This window comes from Pleurodeles waltl, chromosome 3_1 (assembly GCF_031143425.1).
Source record: "Pleurodeles waltl isolate 20211129_DDA chromosome 3_1, aPleWal1.hap1.20221129, whole genome shotgun sequence".
Classification (NCBI taxonomy): Eukaryota; Metazoa; Chordata; class Amphibia; order Caudata; family Salamandridae; genus Pleurodeles; species Pleurodeles waltl.
Window position 1 is genome coordinate 53,571,454 of NC_090440.1, and position 19,578 is coordinate 53,591,031.

Consider the following 19,578-nt stretch of genomic DNA (forward strand, 5'->3'; position numbering starts at 1 on the left):
CATTCACCCATATCTATAGCATGGAGCTGGCCAAAGGTGTTCCCCATTGCTTAATTTCAGTTTGTGGTTTTCGGGTGCTTGGCACCCCACTTAAATGTCAACACCAGCACTTATTACAGTCTAACACTGGCCCTGGTTATCTAATTTAGGTATGAGCACAACAGCAGATGCTTCTTAATTCAATAAACATTACAAGTGATCAAATACCTGCCGTCCAAGACATTCTTATAGCTTTGGGCACCTGAAATAGTCTGGGTTGTCACACTTGTGGGAGTGTGACAGGAAGTAGATGTGTTGGTTCTGTCACTCAGCGCTGGCAGGGGCAATGGCTGGTGTAAGCTGCAGTGGCCTCCTGAAGAGGGCTGTGGCATTTATTGTGTCTGCAAATCAGCACTGGTTGTCCCCTCATTTGCTGGAGGGTGGAGGCAATTTGTTTATGCACATTAAGGATATCACATTACACAGTTGCAAAATGTGCATCTGTGCAATGGGTATTACCGTCTCTCTTATCTAGGATATTTAATTACTGTATCGAACATATTCAAATATATGACATAGATTGTGTTTTTCAAGGCATGTTGGCTGATTCAGAGACGTTTTAAGTCATAGGTAAAGTGGCTATGCTCCAGGGCCCCAGCCTTCATGGGGCCCGCTGAGAGCCAGCTGTGTTCTGCACAGAGCCCTGCTCTGATGACCTTGATTAAGTCTCAAACAATTTTTTTAAATATCTTTTTCCTTTATTTTAAATATAGGTGATGTGTGAGAGTCTACTACAGACATTTTGCAAAGAAATGTTATGTTTATATTTCATGAAACATTCATTAAAAAACTTTCTTTTAGATCAAAACAGGACCTCATACCTGCGTGAGAAATGGGGAGGTCACAGAGATTACTGGCAGTATTATTAGTGAAGAGCCAGTGTTTTGTTACAATATTGAAAACAAACATCACTAACCCTGATTGTTGGATGAAACAGATTTAGAATTTGGATGAGTGTGCCTATGCACTGTCAGTGACCTGGCCAAAGAGGGCATGAAAGAGCTGAAACGGGATCGTAAATTCAAAACTATTCCGATCACGGACCCCAAAATTACTTAAAATGTTCCTGGGCTGATGCACCATTTTTGATGCGCTTCCGTTGTCCAGCGGAAGGAGCGGAGAGCCGAGAACGTCTCAGGGTCAGTGCGCATCCTTCATGCGCGAAAACCTTTATCTCAGGCGCCGCCAGTAGAAAAGACGCTAAGGCGTTGTTCTTGACAACATGCATATTTATTTTGGGGCGCCTGGAAAGCTCAAGGGAGAAGGGGCTGTGGATTCAGCTGGGAGGCTGCTCTGCCTGACAGGACAGAAACAAGCGCCTGCCTTTGATAATTGTCTCGGAATCAGCGCTTGAATGTTAAGCAGGCCTGGCCCAGAAGCCGGCCGAGATGGGGCCTGTGCCACCACGCGACTAACTGCGCCGGCCCAGGCAGGCTGATCAGCCAGCCATGGCCGATTCCGAAGGCTTATTATAGAAAGTGCCATTTCAGAGAGACTATGTGCGACGGGGAAATGCTCAGACCTGAAGCAAATTTCATGCATTTGTCCTGAATGTTTTATTCTCTCGTGTAATTCTGGGCTGAAAGAACGACAGAATCGGTGAGTGATTTACATTAAAAGAGTGATGACAGCTTTAAGCATAAGAGTGGAGCAAAAGCTGTGTTCACAGTTTCCTTCAACAGCAGGGGAGGGGCGTAGCTACCAGTGGTGCAGCAGGTGCAGTGGCACCGGGGCCCAGAGCCCTAAGTGGCCTATTGAACCCTGAAAGTTGCTGTATTTTACTACCCCAACAGCAGTCACAGTGCTAATTTTCCTTGCTTGCACCAGGGCCCATGACATCTTTGCTATGCTACCGATGGTGTTGTTTTTTAAATTCGTATTAAATGGGTGAGGAATGTTTGATTTGATGGGGAATAGTGGCCTATCTCAGCAGGGAGGTAGCTTAGTCAGTGACATACAGGGGCTGTGATTCACACATTTTCCAGCTTAAACCCGAATCTGGGCCCCCAGACCCAACCACAAAACCAAGAATGCATGTAATTTGGTGGGTGTCACACCGCAAGCACCCCCTTGAAGCTACGCTCACGTATCTCAGCAGTTTGTCTCCTTCCCTAGTGTATTGTTGCAGTAAATAAAAACCAGGAGTCTGTGATTACTTTTGGGTTCTGGCCTTTGGCGCCAAACTGCCGGCCAATTTTATTAAATTGCCCCTTATGTCAGGAGCATACCATTGTCCCCTCTCATGGTGGGGAACTCTACCTCCTGGTCATGGGGATCCACCCCTTTGTATGGAACCTCCCACAACATAACATTCCTCCTTTACCCCAAACGAAAAACTGAAAACTAAAAGAATCAAAAACACACAAATATTGTTTTTCTCTCCCCCTCTCCACTGATGCTGGTTAATCAAAACTGGAGCACATCTGGGCCCCTCAGGTCAGTACAAAATCTCTCATTTCGGCGGAAGGCTGGTGGTGTTGCCATAGATTATACCTCTCTGAGCCCTGCCTCGGGTGAGAGATTCCTTAGGGGTGCTCAGTGTGTCCGATCGGGAGAGATCTTCCATCCCTCTGCTTCTGCAATCGTGCAGAACATCAGTGGCCTGGTTTGGCTCTGCATCCGGCATGGTATTCCCACTGGAGTCACAGGTGCTTCCAGTGGGGGACCAGGGCATCCCCTAGTCCTCCATGGCGAATGGCATGTCTGGCACTCCATTCTCTAGTCTTTCAAACTGTGACCTTCGGGTTCGGAATTGTTTGAAGAATGACACATGACCCTGGGGTTCGGAATTGTTCGAAGTATGACACATTTCTAGTTATAGACTCATCTCCTCTCCATGCAGTAACCAGGGTCCTGTGGACTTTTGAAACATTCCATGATGTTGATTTGAAGGCAAGTTTGAACTTTCCTCCTGGATGTCGGTTCTGGACTAGCACCTTGTTGCCCACTCAAATGTCTCGGGCATGCCTCTTCCTGGACATGCGGTAGTTGTGAATGTGGTGCTGGTGCAGGGTGTCAACCACTTGTTCCTGTAAGGCAGAGGGGTTTTCAATCAATCAATCCAAAAAATGTATAGAGCGCGCTACTCACCTGTGAGGGTCTCAAGGTGCTTGTGGGGAGGGGGTTGAGGGGGGGTTACTGTTCGAACAGCCATGTCTTGAGGTTTTTTCTGAAGAGTAGGAGGTCTTTGGTTTTGCGGAGGTTGGTGGGGAGGGAGTTCCAGGTTGTGGGGGCGAGGTAGGAGAAGGCCCTGCCTCCTGTGGTGGTTCGTTGGATGCAGGGGACTGTAGCTAGTGTGAGGTCGGCTGATCGGAGGTTGCGGGTTGGAGTGTGGAAATTCACTCTTTCATTGAGGTACAGGGAGTGCAGAATTATTAGGCAAGTTGTATTTTTGAGGATTAATTTTATTATTGAACAACAACCATGTTCTCAATGAACCCAAAAAACTCATTAATATCAAAGCTGAATATTTTTGGAAGTAGTTTTTAGTTTGTTTTTAGTTTTAGCTATGTTAGGGGGATATCTGTGTGTGCAGGTGACTATTACTGTGCATAATTATTAGGCAACTTAACAAAAAAAAATATATACCCATTTCAATTATTTATTATTACCAGTGAAACCAATATAACATCTCAACATTCACAAATATACATTTCTGACATTCAAAAACAAAACAAAAACAAATCAGTGACCAATATAGCCACCTTTCTTTGCACGGACACTCAAAAGCCTGCCATCCATGGATTCTGTCAGTGTTTTGATCTGTTCACCATCAACATTGCGTGCAGCAGCAACCACAGCCTCCCAGACACTGTTCAGAGAGGTGTACTGTTTTCCCTCCTTGTAAATCTCACATTTGATGATGGACCACAGGTTCTCAATGGGGTTCAGATCAGGTGACCAAGGAGGCCATGTCATTAGATTTCCTTCTTTTATACCCTTTCTTGCCAGCCACGCTGTTGAGTACTTGGACGCTTGTGATGGAGCATTGTCCTGCATGAAAATCATGTTTTTCTTGAAGGATGCAGACTTCTTCCTGTACCACTGCTTGAAGAAGGTGTCTTCCAGGAACTGGCAGTAGGACTGGGAGTTGAGCTTGACTCCATCCTCAACCCAAAAAGGCCCCACAAGCTCATCTTTGATGATACCAGCCCAAACCAGTACTCCACCTCCACCTTGCTTGCGTCTGAGTCGGACTGGAGCTCTCTGCCCTTTACCAATCCAGCCACGGGCCAATCCATCTGGCCCATCAAGACTCACTCTCATTTCATCAGTCCATAGAAAAATCAGTCTTGAGATATTTCTTGGCCCAGTCTTGACGTTTCAGCTTGTGTGTCTTGTTCAGTGGTGGTCGTCTTTCAGCCTTTCTTACCTTGGCCATGTCTCTGAGTATTGCACACCTTGTGCTTTTGGGCACTCCAGTGATGTTGCAGCTCTGAAATATGGCCAAACTGGTGGCAAGTGGCATCGTGGCAGCTGCACGCTTGACTTTTCTCAGTTCATGGGCAGTTATTTTGCGCCTTGGTTTTTCCACACGCTTCTTGCGACCCTGTTGACTATTTTGAATGAAACGCTTGATTGTTCGATGATCACGCTTCAGAAGCTTTGCAATTTTAAGAGTGCTGCATCCCTCTGCAAGATATCTCACTATTTTTGACTTTTCTGAGCCTGTCAAGTCCTTCTTTTGACCCATTTTGCCAAAGGAAAGGAAGTTGCCTAATAATTATGCACACCTGATATAGGGTGTTGATGTCATTAGACCACACCCCTTCTCATTACAGAGATGCACATCACCTAATATGCTTAATTGGTAGTAGGCTTTCGAGCCTATACAGCTTGGAGTAAGACAACATGCATAAAGAGGATGATGTGGTCAAAATACTCATTTGCCTAATAATTCTGCACTCCCTGTAGGTCGGGCTGGTGTTGTCGAGGGATTTGTGTGTGTGGATGAGGATCTTGAAAGTGATTCTCTTGTCTATGGGGAACCAGTGAAGGGATTTGAGGTGTGGTGAGATTAGTTTGTGGCGGGGGAGGCCAAGGACGAGGCGTGCGGCTGTGTTCTGGATTCTCTGGAGTTTGCGTTTGAGTTTCAGTGTGGTGCCGGCGTAGAGGGCGTTACCGTAATCTAGTCTGCTGCTGATGAGTGCATGGGTGACTGTCTTCCTGGTCTCTGGGGGAATCCATTTGAAGGATTTTTTTAGAGTGCGGAGTGTGTGGAAGCAGGAGGAGGTTTTTGCATTGATTTGCTGTGTCATGGAAAGGGAGGGGTCCAAGATGATGCCGAGGTTGTGTGCGTGGTTTGCGGGGGTGGGTGCGGGGCCTAGGGCGGTGGGCCACCAGAAGTCGTCCCATATGGTTTTGTTGGGGCCGAAGAAGTTTTCGCAGTGGCAAATGGTATTACCCACCATTCAGTTCATACACAGGGCGCTCAGCGGTACCTTGGTAGTAGCATGAAGAGTGAGCCTGTACTCTTGTAGGAAAGCGTACAGCGCCCGTTCAATATTTTGGCCTTTGGCCACAGCAATTCTCAGGACTTTGTTCAGGGTTCTCTGAACTGTTCTGCTTCCCCATTCGCTTGAGGCCAGCGAGGAGTGATTTTGCGATGGCGTATGCCATGTGAGACATGATATTCTGTGAAGTCTAGGCCCGAGAAGGGCGGGCTATTATCTGTTCAGAGTTCCTGAAGGAGACAGTGAGTAGCCATAATCTTCTTTAGACATGGCATGGTTTGTTCCGCTGTGCTGAAATCCAGAATTTCCACTTCAGTGTATTTTGAGAAATCATCAGTGACAACTAGCATGAGCCGTCAATCAGGTAAGCTACCAAAGTCCATACGTGCTTTGTGCCATGGGGCCATGGGGCTATGGGGCCATGGGGATTGGCTCAATGATGATGGATGCTGGGGGATTGGCCGGGCCAACTGCCTGGGAGATGTGGCACTGTTTCATGGCACTCTTCACGTGCTGATCTAGTCTGGGAAGCCACACCTTGCAGTGTAGCCTTTGGTTTTCATGATCCCTAGGTGTGCCGAAGGGGCGAGGTCTAAGACTCTCTGCTGTAGGGATATCAGGATGACCAATTACAGGCCTCACAAGAGACACCCTTTGGGTGATACTGCCAGCTCTTGTTGGACATGGTGGAGGGAGGACAACATCAGGTGTGCTTCTTTTGTCCTTCTAGATATGTTATGCATCATTTTGTGCCATTTTCCGTTAGTGACTCCAGAGATTGTCAATGGTAGACATTCTTCGGCCTGGACGGCCCTCTTGATCTCTTCCAGGGAGATAGGCAATGGTTGTGACCATTCCACCACCATCTGCACATATTCCTCCACATCGTCAGCCTCTTCTCGGAGGGTGGCTGGTCTGGCATGCCGAGAGAGATAGTCGGTGGGGATCTGGGCTCCTGAGTGGTAGACCATGGAAAACTGATACTCCTGCAGTTGGAGGATCTATTTCTCAATCCCGGGAGGTGACTTGGAGGAGGACCCATTGAACAGTGGGATGAGGGGCTTGTGGTCGGTATGTATGGTGAATGGCTAGCCGAACAGGCAGAGGTTTCCACCTCTGCCTGTGGACTGCAATGGCCTCCTCAATGTGTGAATGTCACTGCTCAGTGTCTGTCAGGCTCTACTGGCGTAGGCCACCAGGGCCCACTTCCTGTGTCTCCCTTTTGGGAAAAGACTGCCCGAGTCCTGTGGGGCTGGCGTCCACTGAAAGCTCTGACTCTTTGGAGTGGTTGAAGTACACTAGGGTGGTGTGAGCTGATTAGCTTTTTTGGTAGCTTGGAAAGCTGCTTCTTGTATTGGCCTCCATTCACAGGCCACACTGGCCTTTCTTAACTCCCCGAGGGGCACAGTGAGGGAGGACAGGTTCTGAATGAAACTCCTGCAGTATGTAACCATCCCTAGAAAACTGTTAACTCCAGTGATGGAGGTAGGAATGGGTGCTGACTGAATGTCACATGTGGTGAGGATGTGGTGATGGCCCCTGACTATGGTGCTAGCAGTAGTTGATGACATCCAGCTCGGAGTTCTATCTTAGAGAATTACTGTGACCTGCATCGGTCCATCCACATGTTCAATAATATTAGCAGCTCTAGTTTCCTTAGTTCTTGTTCAACCTTGGAGCGTAGGTGGAACTTGACCCACCGGTCCTTCAAGATGACAGGTTGTATGGACTTATCAATGTGAAGGTTTATGAGCCTTCCATTGAGACATCCTATGCCCTCAAATAGCTGTGATATTCTCACACCAGGTCATCAATGTTCCCCCGGTGGCAAGTGAAGGCGAAAAACACCAGGCTGAGTTTCTCTGGTGTTCGGCAGCTTAACAGCATGCCTGGTCCGGTATTGGTGAAATATATTTTGGCACGAGTCGTCTGGGTGTTGTGCTCCAGCGAGGGGAAGAGGTGCAGAGGACCCAAATTAATAGACTTCGTTGTCTGTGGGGCGAAGCACTGGATGACTACAGCATTCACTTAGCTCTGTACTGCAGCTTCCACGTGCGCCACACGCACCTTTGAAAGCTTCTTCGAGCAGCCCATGGTGAGCATGTCCATCATTGACATGCCAAGGACCTGCAGGATGTTTTCTCTCAGTTTCACAGTCACACCCTTGGATGAACTGGGACTACACTTCATCATCCGTGTTTGGCAAACTGCATGTGCTGGCCAGTTCCTTGAGCCTCACGTAGGAGATGTACACTGATTCCTCCAGAAGTTGATGGGCCTGAGGAAGAAGAAATCACTCAATATATGGGTTCGCAAGGCATTCAAAGTGTGTAGTGAGGGCCCACTTCAAGGTCTGATAGGTGAATGGCGGGCCTTCCTCAGCTACCAATTTCCTGATCCTATGAATCATGGTGCCCCACAGAGGTAGGAGCATGGGGCAACAGCTGTCGTTATTGAGCGCCATCGTGGCAAAATAGGTCTCAAGTTTGTTAATCCACTCCTTGCCGCTTGCCCTGAGGGTGGTCCATCCACTGCGAATGGCTCCAGGGCAGGTATGGATGCAATGGTGTTGCAAAGGCGGGGTGTCAGGTAAGGGTATAGGCAGCAGTGGTGGCAGCAGGCTTTCCTTCTTCCTTTGTAATAACCTCTAATGTAAGTATGTCCTTTTCCTATTCCTTGTTGATGTGTATTAGTTTTTTGTTTTTTCATTCATAGCAAGTCTACAGAATGTGCCCACGTTGTTGGGTGGTGGGCAGCGAAAGTGACTTGTTTCCATGAAGGGGGGGCGGCGACTGCCAAACACCTGTGGTCCAGTAGCTGACTGTACAGCCTCTGGTGATCTCCAGGACAGGCAGCTGAGTCAGGGCACTGGGGTGCAGAGTGGAAGTGCATGAGTCAGCAGTGTGCTCCAGTGCCCAGATTCACAACGTGCAGCACCCTCCTAGGCATTCCCCACAGCCGATAGCCAGATTTAGCGTGCTCTCACCCGGAAGACATGCGAACGATTGGCAGGGCCTCTCCCGTGAGCGTGCCTGAAGTCTAGGCAGCCACAGCGCCAGAGGCTCTGATGCTGGTGCGAGTGGCCAGGTAAGTACCGTATGCACACAGGGAGCAGCAGTCCTCGGGTTGTCATCAGTGATCTGGCAGGTGGCGGGCGGGGAAGAAGGGGCGTGAAACCAGATGAGCCTCTGCATTGGGCAGCGCATCCGTGGGCAGTAGTTCAGTTCCCCTGATCACAAGTTTGTTGTGTTCCATGAAATAAAACACAGGACTTAGTGATTACTATTGGGTTCTGGCCTTTGGCACCTCACCTCCAGCCCATTTTATTAACTTACGTCAGGGGCATACTGTTGTCCCCTCTCATGGCAGAGAACTCTACCTCCTGGTAACTTTGGCACAGAGCAGACAGGGTTAATTAAAGAACATATGTAAAGCATTCAGGAGTACTAAAACAACTAAAAAGTTGTGAAAAAAACAACATAATCTACTCCAGTTTATAAAAATAAAGAATATTTAAAAAAAGAAAATGACAACAAAACAGGGGAACCAGAGGTATGAATTGGTAAAGCTTTAGATAAAATTAGTGCCAAAAAGTGCACAGTGCTGTAGTGGATCCTATTTAGTTTAATGGCAATCAGGAGTTTAGCTTTGCCTTCTGGCTTGCAGGCTTGTGCCCCTGTCACCTAGTGACTTTTAACCTACTTAGCCTGTACTGTTTTAGCACATTTATTTAATTATTTCTTCCAAGATAGCTGCTATGATTATATTTAGGAAGATGTTTTGATTTCACATTACCAGTGCCATTCTGTGAAGGCATCACCATCAGGGTCAAAACAAGTGATATATGTAGGTATTCACATTATGTCCATATGCCACTTACATGTGACAGGAACATAATGTACTTTTGGAAGGAATTGTTTATGTAATTGCTGCCCCAAGCATGCCTTCTTTATTGCTTGCATCTACCTGCGTCAGGGGTCCTACAGGATCTGTAAAAATAAATCTCACGCAGACAAGGTTATCAGAGTGATTCCTACCAGATGCCATCAACGCTATCTATGCTACATGTTGCCTTGATGCAGATCATCTAGAGACCTCATTCAAAGGCAACAAAGGTTGGGGGTCGTTTCTCATGGACATGGTACTGGCAGATTAGGTTTAACACACCTAGCTCTCTTTAGGTTAGAGATTAGGTTCTCCATGCTAGGGTATTAGAGCCTATTTTACATCTCATCTTATTGCAAGATGGTGGGGGTCTTTACATTCACAACTCTCGTTTTTACAATTCTGTTTCTTGCATTGTTTATTATCCTAATCATTGCAACCCATGCATTTTACAGTAGATTGTTAATAAAACCTATTGAAAACTTTACTGCATCTCCTTCATTGCCTGTGTATGACTGAGACTTGTTGCTCATGTGAGAAAAGGGTGATCTCTGTTTAACCACGACTCTTCTGAGATGTCGCACTCTTGAGTCCATATTGAAAGGCTGCCACAAATAACCTTTTACAATTTGGGTATTTGGAAAGTGTTAGACCTGGCACCTTTTGGCATGTTTTCCCTGTCTTTTTGCCTTCTTACCTCCTGTTTTTATGGTATTAGGGACTCTGTTTCTGCTGGTTTATTTGAAATACATGGTAAGCGAGATTGTTTTGTGACCGCATTCACAGTTACAAAACAATCATACATGAGCCTGCAAGTCACAATTAGGAAGGGAACGTAATACCTATTTTGTGAGTCGATAACAGGATAGACGCACAAAATAAAGATAGTACATCCAACAAGGCCATTTCTTTTATTAAAAAAAAACAACTTTACCAAAAGGTCTATTTTAAAATTGTGAGTTCAAAGACTCCAAACTCCACATCTCTATCTGCACCCAATGGGAAACTGCATTTAAAGGCAGCCCCCGATGTTAACCTATGTGATAGATAGGCCTTGCAACAGTGAGAACCAAATTTGGCAGTATTTCACTGTCATGACATATAAAACACATAAGTACATGTTCCACTTTTAACATAAACTGCACTCTGCCCATGGGCCTACTTTTAGAAAGTAGGCATTTTCTAGCTTAAACCATTCTCTGACTCTGCTTGTTTGTGGATTCCCTGACTGGGCCAGTTTGACTGTTGGGCTGCTAGCACCTCTTTCTAGACAGTGACACAAAGGGAGCTGGCGTGTAGCCTGCATATCCTGATGAGCCATCTGTGCTAGGAGGGAGGGGAGGAGTGGTCACTTACACCTGAAAAGGATGTGCCTGCCCTCACACAATGCAGTCTCCAACCCCCTGGTGTGTGTCTGTAGCCTGGCCTGGGCAAGGCAGGATCTGGAAAACAACAAAGACTTCTATTGGAAGTAGTCCTACTTCAAACACAGAAAGGGGTATAAGAGCCCCCAAATCCCCTGAAAATCAGATCACTTCTGGAACCAAGAGGAACCTCTACCATGGAGAAGAGCTGATGAGAAGTGCTGCCCCTGTCTGTGACTATGCTTTGCTGGGCTATCCTGCAGTTGCTGCTTCTGCCTGTGAAAGGGGACAGACTGGACTTTGTTGTGCGTTCCTGCTTGTGGAGAATCTCCAAGGGCTTGAACTGAGCTTGCCTCCTGTTGTTGAAGTCTCAGGGCCATCAAAGACTTCCCCTGCCAGCATCTGGACTCTCTGATGAGATTCCTACCCTGCCAAGTGGTGCCCTATCCAGTTCCTGGGCTCCTGAAAGGTGAAGCTGGCAGACAAAGTCTGCAAATCCATGCACAGACCCCAGTGAGGGGAACTTTTCGACTCACCTACCATGACGCGGCAGATAAACAACGCACCGCCGGCTTCGCAACGCTCCACCTGCATCGCAGCTGGGAGATCGATGCAATGCGGCTGGAGAAACGACATGCTTCACCCGCTACAGAAGGCTGATAACGTCGCAAACCACACGCAGCGCGGTTTTGTGATACTGTGCGACCAGATTTTCAATGCAACACCGCTGGGCGTGGAAAAACAACACAAAGCCTGCCCGGACCCGAAGTGCCTGTCCAGATCAACGCATTGCTCTCTTGCGAGAGAGAAAACACAACACACGCCGACCTGACCGGAGGAGGAACGATGCACGGTCTAGCTTGCAAGTGAGATATTGACGCATCGCTGGCCTTTTTCGATGCTGACTGGCCTGTGCAGCTTTATTTTGACGCTACCCAGGTACTTTTGAGCACTAACTGTGTTCTCAATGTTTTCTAAGGATTAAGACTCGTTATCTTTGAAAATTCGTAACTTGACTTGTGCAAGTTGGATTTTTGTCGTTTTGGTCTTGTTTTGTTTAGATAAATGTTCCCTGTTTGTCTAAATCTCTGTTGTGTCATTTTGTAGTGTTTTCAATGAGTTACTGTCTGTGTTGGTACAAATACTTTACACATTACTTCTGAAGTTAAGCCTGCCTGCTCGTGCCAAGCTACCAAAGGGGGTGAGCTGGGGTTTACCAAGGGTGATTTTCCTTTACCCTGACTAGAGTGAAGGTCCTTGCTTGGACAGGGGGTAACCTGACTGCCAACCAAAGACCCCATTTCTAAGACGCACACAATAGGTACCCTAAGTACCCTTATACAGAGACGTCCGTGGTTTTTGGGATAATCCTTCTCAGCTGAACAGGGAACACCCAACTAAGGTGTGGGTTGTTCGAGCTCGAACTCTTAAAAATACTTTCTCCCCATTTTGTGTTCCATCTCTTTACCCATTTTATAATATGGCTAACGTCACAGACATTCCCGAGAATGTCAGACATGCATTAACGCTACATCTGATAGGGCATGGACTAAGAGATGAGGGCGGGATGTCACATTTATAGTAGAAGCTAATGAAGCTTACCAAACAGAAACATTTTATTCTTGGGTCATCTTTCCGGAGGAAAACCCTAGAACATACACGTTCCACGCATACAGAATTGCAAACCACAACAGTACCAAGCATACCATTATCTTGAAATACGGATTACTTATCAAGAACATCAGAACTGGTTTAATGGCGCCTTACCACATGAAATACAACCCATGAGATTAGGGGGGTTATTCTAACTTTGGAGGAGGTGTTAATCCGTCCCAAAAGTGACGGAAAAGTGACAGATTTACCACCAGCCGTATTACGAGTCCATTATATCCTACGGAACTCGTAATACGGATGGTGGTATATCTGTCACTTTACCGTCACTTTTGGGACGGATTAACACTCCTCCAAAGTTAGAATAACCCGCTAGGTCTTTTAGGTAATGACGGACCAACATGGACTATGGTTGACACATATATACCACATCCTGGTGTCCAAAACATGCAGGCAGATGATCTGCGCAATCTTTATAGTGAGCTAGTAACACTATATTAACAACTTGTTTAGTTCATAATGCACAACAAAGGCAACAGTTTAAAAAACAAAAGGTGGCAGAACTTCCAACTAAAAATGCCAGTAAACTTGAGAACATTGCTGAAGAACAAGACGTGGGCAGTTAGCCTGCTGGACAGGGTGGCAGAAGTCACGATATGTCGCCAGAATCTGAAAGATCATCTGGATGCAACAGCAACTAGCAAATTTATTGCAGTCGAGTTGGCAGAGGGGCACATTCTCCCACCAGACAGGGTTTATGATTTAAATATCCAAATTCAGGGATACATAGAGCATAACATTAGTGTAATATTCTGGAATGAATTTAGTTGTGATATCTTCGTGGCCAAAAGAGACTGGCCTCCTGAACATTTCTGTAAGCTCCCAGCTGTGCAAGATGTCATTCTGTCTTCTTTTTCTGATCTTGTTCAAGAAGCGGTAAAACAAGCCTACGCTGTAAACTGGGCTTTAGAGCAGGCATCTGTACTATACTGCAACCATGTAGGTTGGGATAAGGATTCTCCTTACCATGTAATACCGATTAGGTGTACATCCCAGCCTCAGCCACAATATCCCATTAAACACGAAAACGCTCCAGTGAGGGAGATCCTGCGGGCAACTGGTTGCGCTAGACCGGGACATGGATAAACTTTAAAGTCGATTGTAATGGAGTACAGGTTGGCTACGGAGACCAGGTTTCAGAATGGAAAAGTCCCTTGCATGGCGATAGCCGTGTACCCATCCCCTGAGTGCCCAACCTGCATTGATATCCGGATCCCTGGAAATTATATTTGGTCATGAGTAAACATGGATCCTGAGTGTGTGCCTAGGCCTGTTGCAGGGTTTGAGGTCTGGTTAGAATTGGAATTGTGCACAAAGTGCTACCCTCATAGTGGTAAATAGTTAATGCCCATCCCAAGATTTAAGTAGCACAAGCATGGTGGTGACAGTATAGAAGAGTAATCAATAGGATGACAAGGCTGGTTTGCCTGAGTCATAGGAGTGGGGCCAACTGACTGTCTTCATTAAAGTTCCCTTGCTGCCTGGTTTGCTCACCTTCGGCCTCCATGAGAATGGGTGGCGATCCAGGAAGTGTTTGTTTTTCTACACAACGCTGCTACATGTGCGTGCCTGTGGCAGAAGTACATGGAGGTCTGGGCATGTTTTTCTACACAATACTGTTATGTAGATTTGCTCATGGTAGCTGTACAGGGAGGTCTATGTACATGTTTGTACACAGCACCGTTATGTGCATATGCTCATAGCAGCAGTACATGGGAGTCTGTGTGAGTTTTTACACAGAGCTGTAATGTGTATGTGTGCACTGTAGTAGTACATAGAGACTTGTGTGTGTCTACACATGGCACGCTGGTATGTCTGAGTCACCAGAGGTACAGCACATGGAACTTTACATGCTTGTTTGCATGAAGCACAAAGATGCATGAGTGCCTAAGCTGGTACAGTGCATCAGGGCCTGTAAGTCCCACTGGCCTACTGGGAACCCCAGGGCTGGCTGGAGAAGTATGTGGAGGAAGAGGATCCCCCACAAGAGATTTGTGGTTTGCCGCATTCCTGACAGCAGGGTGGGACACACTGGAGGAAGGAAGAGCCAGGTTCTTCAGCACTTCTAAAGGGTTCTTTTGATTTTGGCAGAGATCACTCGTCAATGGGACCTGGAAATGTGTGTGAAAGGAGATGTGGCTGGGGCCCATTGGTAACTTTTTGCTGTGCATATCCCTGAGGCTGACAATAACTTGTGAATCTCCTGTCACTTCTATGGCCTGTGTTTAGGGCTATCAGGTTTGGAGATTGCCCAGCTGTGATATACTGCTCTCTAGAGGAACAGAACAAGAAAGGAGTAAGTACCTAAAAGTGGGCAACCCCAGAGCACAAACTTCAAGCACTTTAAAGTGGGCAACCCCAGAACACAAACTTAAAAACAAACTAAACAACAAGTGTGCATGGAAATGGATTATAAAAATGGGAACCCGAGGCTCCCAAATTGTCAAACTGAAGCTGTACATCAGGGTGTAGAAGCTCACCATGAGTTTTGCCTGTTGTGACCAGGACTGGTGACTAAGGGGCCAATATATATGTTGATGAAAAGGGTATTCAATGGCTTCAGAGTACTCTTTCCACCAACATAATGGTCCAGCTACCCTATTTAATGTGGACAGAAATTTTAATGTAACAACGGCAGAGACTACTCCACCTTTATTACAACCCCACCCCCCATAGCACGATGGAGTAAGGGTCCTTGGAGGTTCACTTTTATGTCTGCTAACCTAATTTAGATGGACGGACACACAGGTCAATATTTTCACTGTCTGGCATCTGCAGGAAAATCCTGAAAAATGTTCTCCTTGCCGAGAGATATAACTTTCATGGAGAGGGAGCTATTTTTTTCCTATTTTTAAAAACAAAATCCCGCTTTGGTCTTTTGCTTTTGAAAAAGGAAAATTGTTACTTTGCTCTAAGGCTCCATCGTGATTGACGGAGCTGTATGGCAACGCAATATATTGACAGTTCCTGTCAGTGCTTGAAATGTCTGCTGGCCCAACGGACCTTTCAAAATTTGGTCTTTGGGACATCTGCCAAGTTTTAAATTGGGTTCTAAGGGTCTGTCAGTCTCCCATTCTGGGTGAGGAAAAATCATCCAGGAGAATCAAGATGACTCACTAGGAGCTTGGAGCACCAGCTTTTGCCAGACCCATTTCTAGTGGGCCATGTGAGGAAAAGGGGATTGCCTGGAGGAAGCAAAGTCCAGTGGGGTTCCTATCAGGAGGATTCCAGGAGCAGAGTGTGAGATTCTGGTCCACAAATTGCAGTGTGACGATCAGGTCTTCTGCCCTCATGCACTGTATAACTTCTGTATTCCAGGTGGTAGTGGCGAAGAGGACTAGACCACCACACTGATTGGTTGAGAAAGGGTCACCACTCTTGTAGCATACAACAAAAAGGGATGACCATTGTCCTTGATAGTGCTGGGGCCAGAATAGGAAAAGTGCCTCTCTGATGCTGCTAAGCAATCCCTGTATGCCAGGAGGGGGTCACAGAGAAGATTTCGGGCCGCACCCCTATATGATCTGTGAAGACCTCCTGCATGTCATGACATAGTTCAGGAGAAAGGGTGTCACCTTAGGACAAAATACAGTCATAGTTGCCTAGTGGGTTGTGATCTGTGGAGCTTGAACCAAGTTTCACCTGTCTGAGTCTAGGAGGACACAAGAACCACCCCCAGATGAAGAAGAAAATGTACTGCTAGATCGGAGGAGTGCCATGGACATATGCCATCAAAGCTGTGAATTTCAGATCACTGCCCACAGGCCGGGCCAGTACTGCATACCTGGGGACAATGGACCGCCATCCCAGAAAGTGTGGGTCAAACTGATTATGAGTCAATCACACCCAGGTGCGTGGATACATGGACGTTTGCTAAAAGCCCTCATAGAATTTCTAAGACTTAAACTCACTAGTAGTGCCTATTTTGGATGTTACCACATGTAAATTGGGAATGCCCCTCATCCATAGACAGGGAAGTGGGACAGGAAAGCTGACTTTGGTAAAATTTTTGGGTCTGCCTAAAGAAGACTTTGGGGGTCATTCCGACCCCGCCGGGCGGCGGGCACCGCCCGCCGGGCGGAGACCGCCAGAAGACCGCACCGCGGTCAAATGACCGCGGCGGTCATTCTGACTTTCCCGCTGGGCCGGCGGGCGACCGCCAAAAGGCCGCCCGCCGGCCCAGCGGGAAAGACCCAGCAACGATGAAGCCGGCTCCGAATGGAGCCGGCGGAGTTGCTGGGGTGCGACGGGTGCAGTGGCACCCGTCGCGATTTTCAGTGTCTGCAAAGCAGACACTGAAAATCATTATGGGGCCCTGTTAGGGGGCCCCTGCACTGCCCATGCCACAAGGGTTGTCCCAATAAGATGTTTTAACCTGTGACTTAGGCGGTCATTACAACATTGGCGGTAAAAGCCGCTTACCGCCGTGCAGAAGACTGCCAACACAGCACCGCGGCCGCAGAAAACCGCCACAGCTATTATGACCCACATTTCGGAATCCGCCAAAATTCAGACACCCACACAAGTCTGCCACACCAGAGGTCAGTGATAAACTGGCGAAAACAAAACCGACACCATCACGCCAACAGAAACACGCCCACACTATCACGACACACGAATCCACGTGTCCACGTCTTTCAACCGCGGTATTCCATTGGCGGTACACACCGCTGAGCTCAAAATACACACACATTTACAAAACACTACCACATTGGACAATTCTAAATACACACACCTGATACACATACACACACCACTCCCACACACCCATTACAATATAAAACACACACCCACATCACCCACAAACCCCTACGACCACAAAATTCAGAAAGAAGGCCAGAGAGAGACACCACCAGCAAGAACAACAGCATCCACAGGCACACAATACCATCACCCACACAACTTCCACGCACCTCACACAACACACCACTACATATCAGCACACTGATCACCACACAATCCACCCCACACATCATCCAACCCTACCCCATGGCACGGCAAAGACAGCCCAGGTTCTCGGAGGAGGAGCTCAGGGTCATGGTGGAGGAAATCATCCGGGTAGAGCCACAGCTATTCGGAGCACAGGTGCAGCACACCTCCATTGCATGGAAGATGGAGCTATCGCGAAGAATAGTGGACAGGGTCAACGCAGTGGGACAGCACCCAAGAAATCGGGAGGACATCAGGAAGAGGTGGAACGACCTACGGGGGAAGGTGCGTTCCGTGGTTTCAAGACACCACCTGGCGGTTCAGCGGACTGGCGGCGGACCCCCACATCCTCACCCACAAATAACAACATGGGAGGAGCAGGTCTTGGCGATTCTGCATCCTGAGGGCCTCACAGGAGTAGGCGGAGGAATGGACTCTGGTAAGTCAAATCTTAACTATTACATCCCCCAACTTACCTGCATGCTATCACACTCCCCCACCCTCACCCCCAGCACCCCAACTCCTCAAATATGTCCCAACATCACAAAACACCCATCCCAACACCAAGCCCTGCATGAAACAACAGAGCATGGACATCCATCACTAAAGCATGGCCACTGCACATACCCATACGACCCTCTAAACCACCATCACACAAGCACCCACACAGGAATGCAAGCACTGGGGTACACGGCCACCCACCCTTTGCACACCATGACACACACAGATGTAATAACCATCCTTTTATACCCCTGCAGGACCCCTACCCAACGTCACCGGACAGGAGGGTCCACACATGTCCACACCACCAACAGAAGAGGCCCACAGTGATGACAGCACCTCTATCCAACTGGATCTAGATGACCAGCCCGGCCCATCGGGGACTTCGGGACAGTCGGTTCCCCTCACACTGGCACAGGCCATCACAGACCTTCCCCCCTCTGGAAACACCAGCACAGCACCGACCCAGCGGGCCCATACCTCCGTCCCCAGGACACGTCAATCAGCTGTGTGTCCACCACTACAGGGAACCCAGGATAACCCACCACCCCAACAACAACAGGGACCTGGGAGCAGTGGCAGTGGGCACAAGGTCCAGGGGACAGAGGCCCAGGAACACAGGGGAACTGGGAGGGCTGCTGTGCGACAGGGGGCGGACAGGCCAAGGGAACCCACTCTCCACGAGGCCCTCTCCTCCATCATGGAGCCTACCACCACTCCCAGGAGACGATGGCAACGGTACTGGCCAAGTTTCAGGAGACCCAGCGCCTGCAGGAGGAACAGTATATGGGCTTCAGGGAGGAACTAAGAACCATCAGCTCCACCCTGGGCACCATTGTAGGGGTGCTGAAGGAAGTACTCAACACCAGGAGGGACACTGTGGCACTACGACGGGCCCCTGACACTAGCATGGACGATGAACTGCCCACCAGCTCTGCCGGCGCTAGTGGACAGGACGCCCCGCCACAGGACCACCACACCAGCACCCCACCCCCTGCAGAGGGAGAACCACCCCGCAAACGGTCCCTGAGATCCAGGACAAAGACAGAGCACGATGCTAAGACCCCCGCCAAGAAATGAGACCACCCTGATTGTCATCCTACTGTCCCACTTTGTCACCCTGTCCATACTGAAACTGCCCCAGCTCCACTTCCTATGCTCATTTGGGCAATGCACCTGTGAGACTAATAGACTGGACTCTGCCATGGACATTCCCCCGCCATCACTCCTCACCATTTCACCACCCCCTCCAATATTGAGCACTTAAATAAATACACTTAAAACACAAAACAATTTGCAGTCTGTCTGTGATTTCAAAATAGTGTATTAGCAATTACAGTGACAAAATGCTCTTTCAATAGTAATGTCAACATACCTATGTCACACAGCTCAAGTCCATGAGGAATCAAAGCAGATGTCGCACAGTGGGACCCACGTCTGTGAAATCGTAAGGGAAAGTGACAACTCAGTGAACATATACTGGGTGAAAAGGACAGACAGTAGAGAGGTAGCAGTGTTTAAGTACATGTAGTAGGCAGGTCTGTACTCTTACCTGTGTCTCGCTGGAAATATTGCTGGATCACTGAGTCCCTGTTGTTCATGTCTTCTTCCTCTGCTTCCCCGTCTTCACTATCCACAGGCTCCACAGCTGCAACAACACCGCCATCTGGACCATCCTCCTGCAGAAAAGGCACCTGTCGTCGCAATGCCAAGTTATGAAGCATACAGCAGGCCAC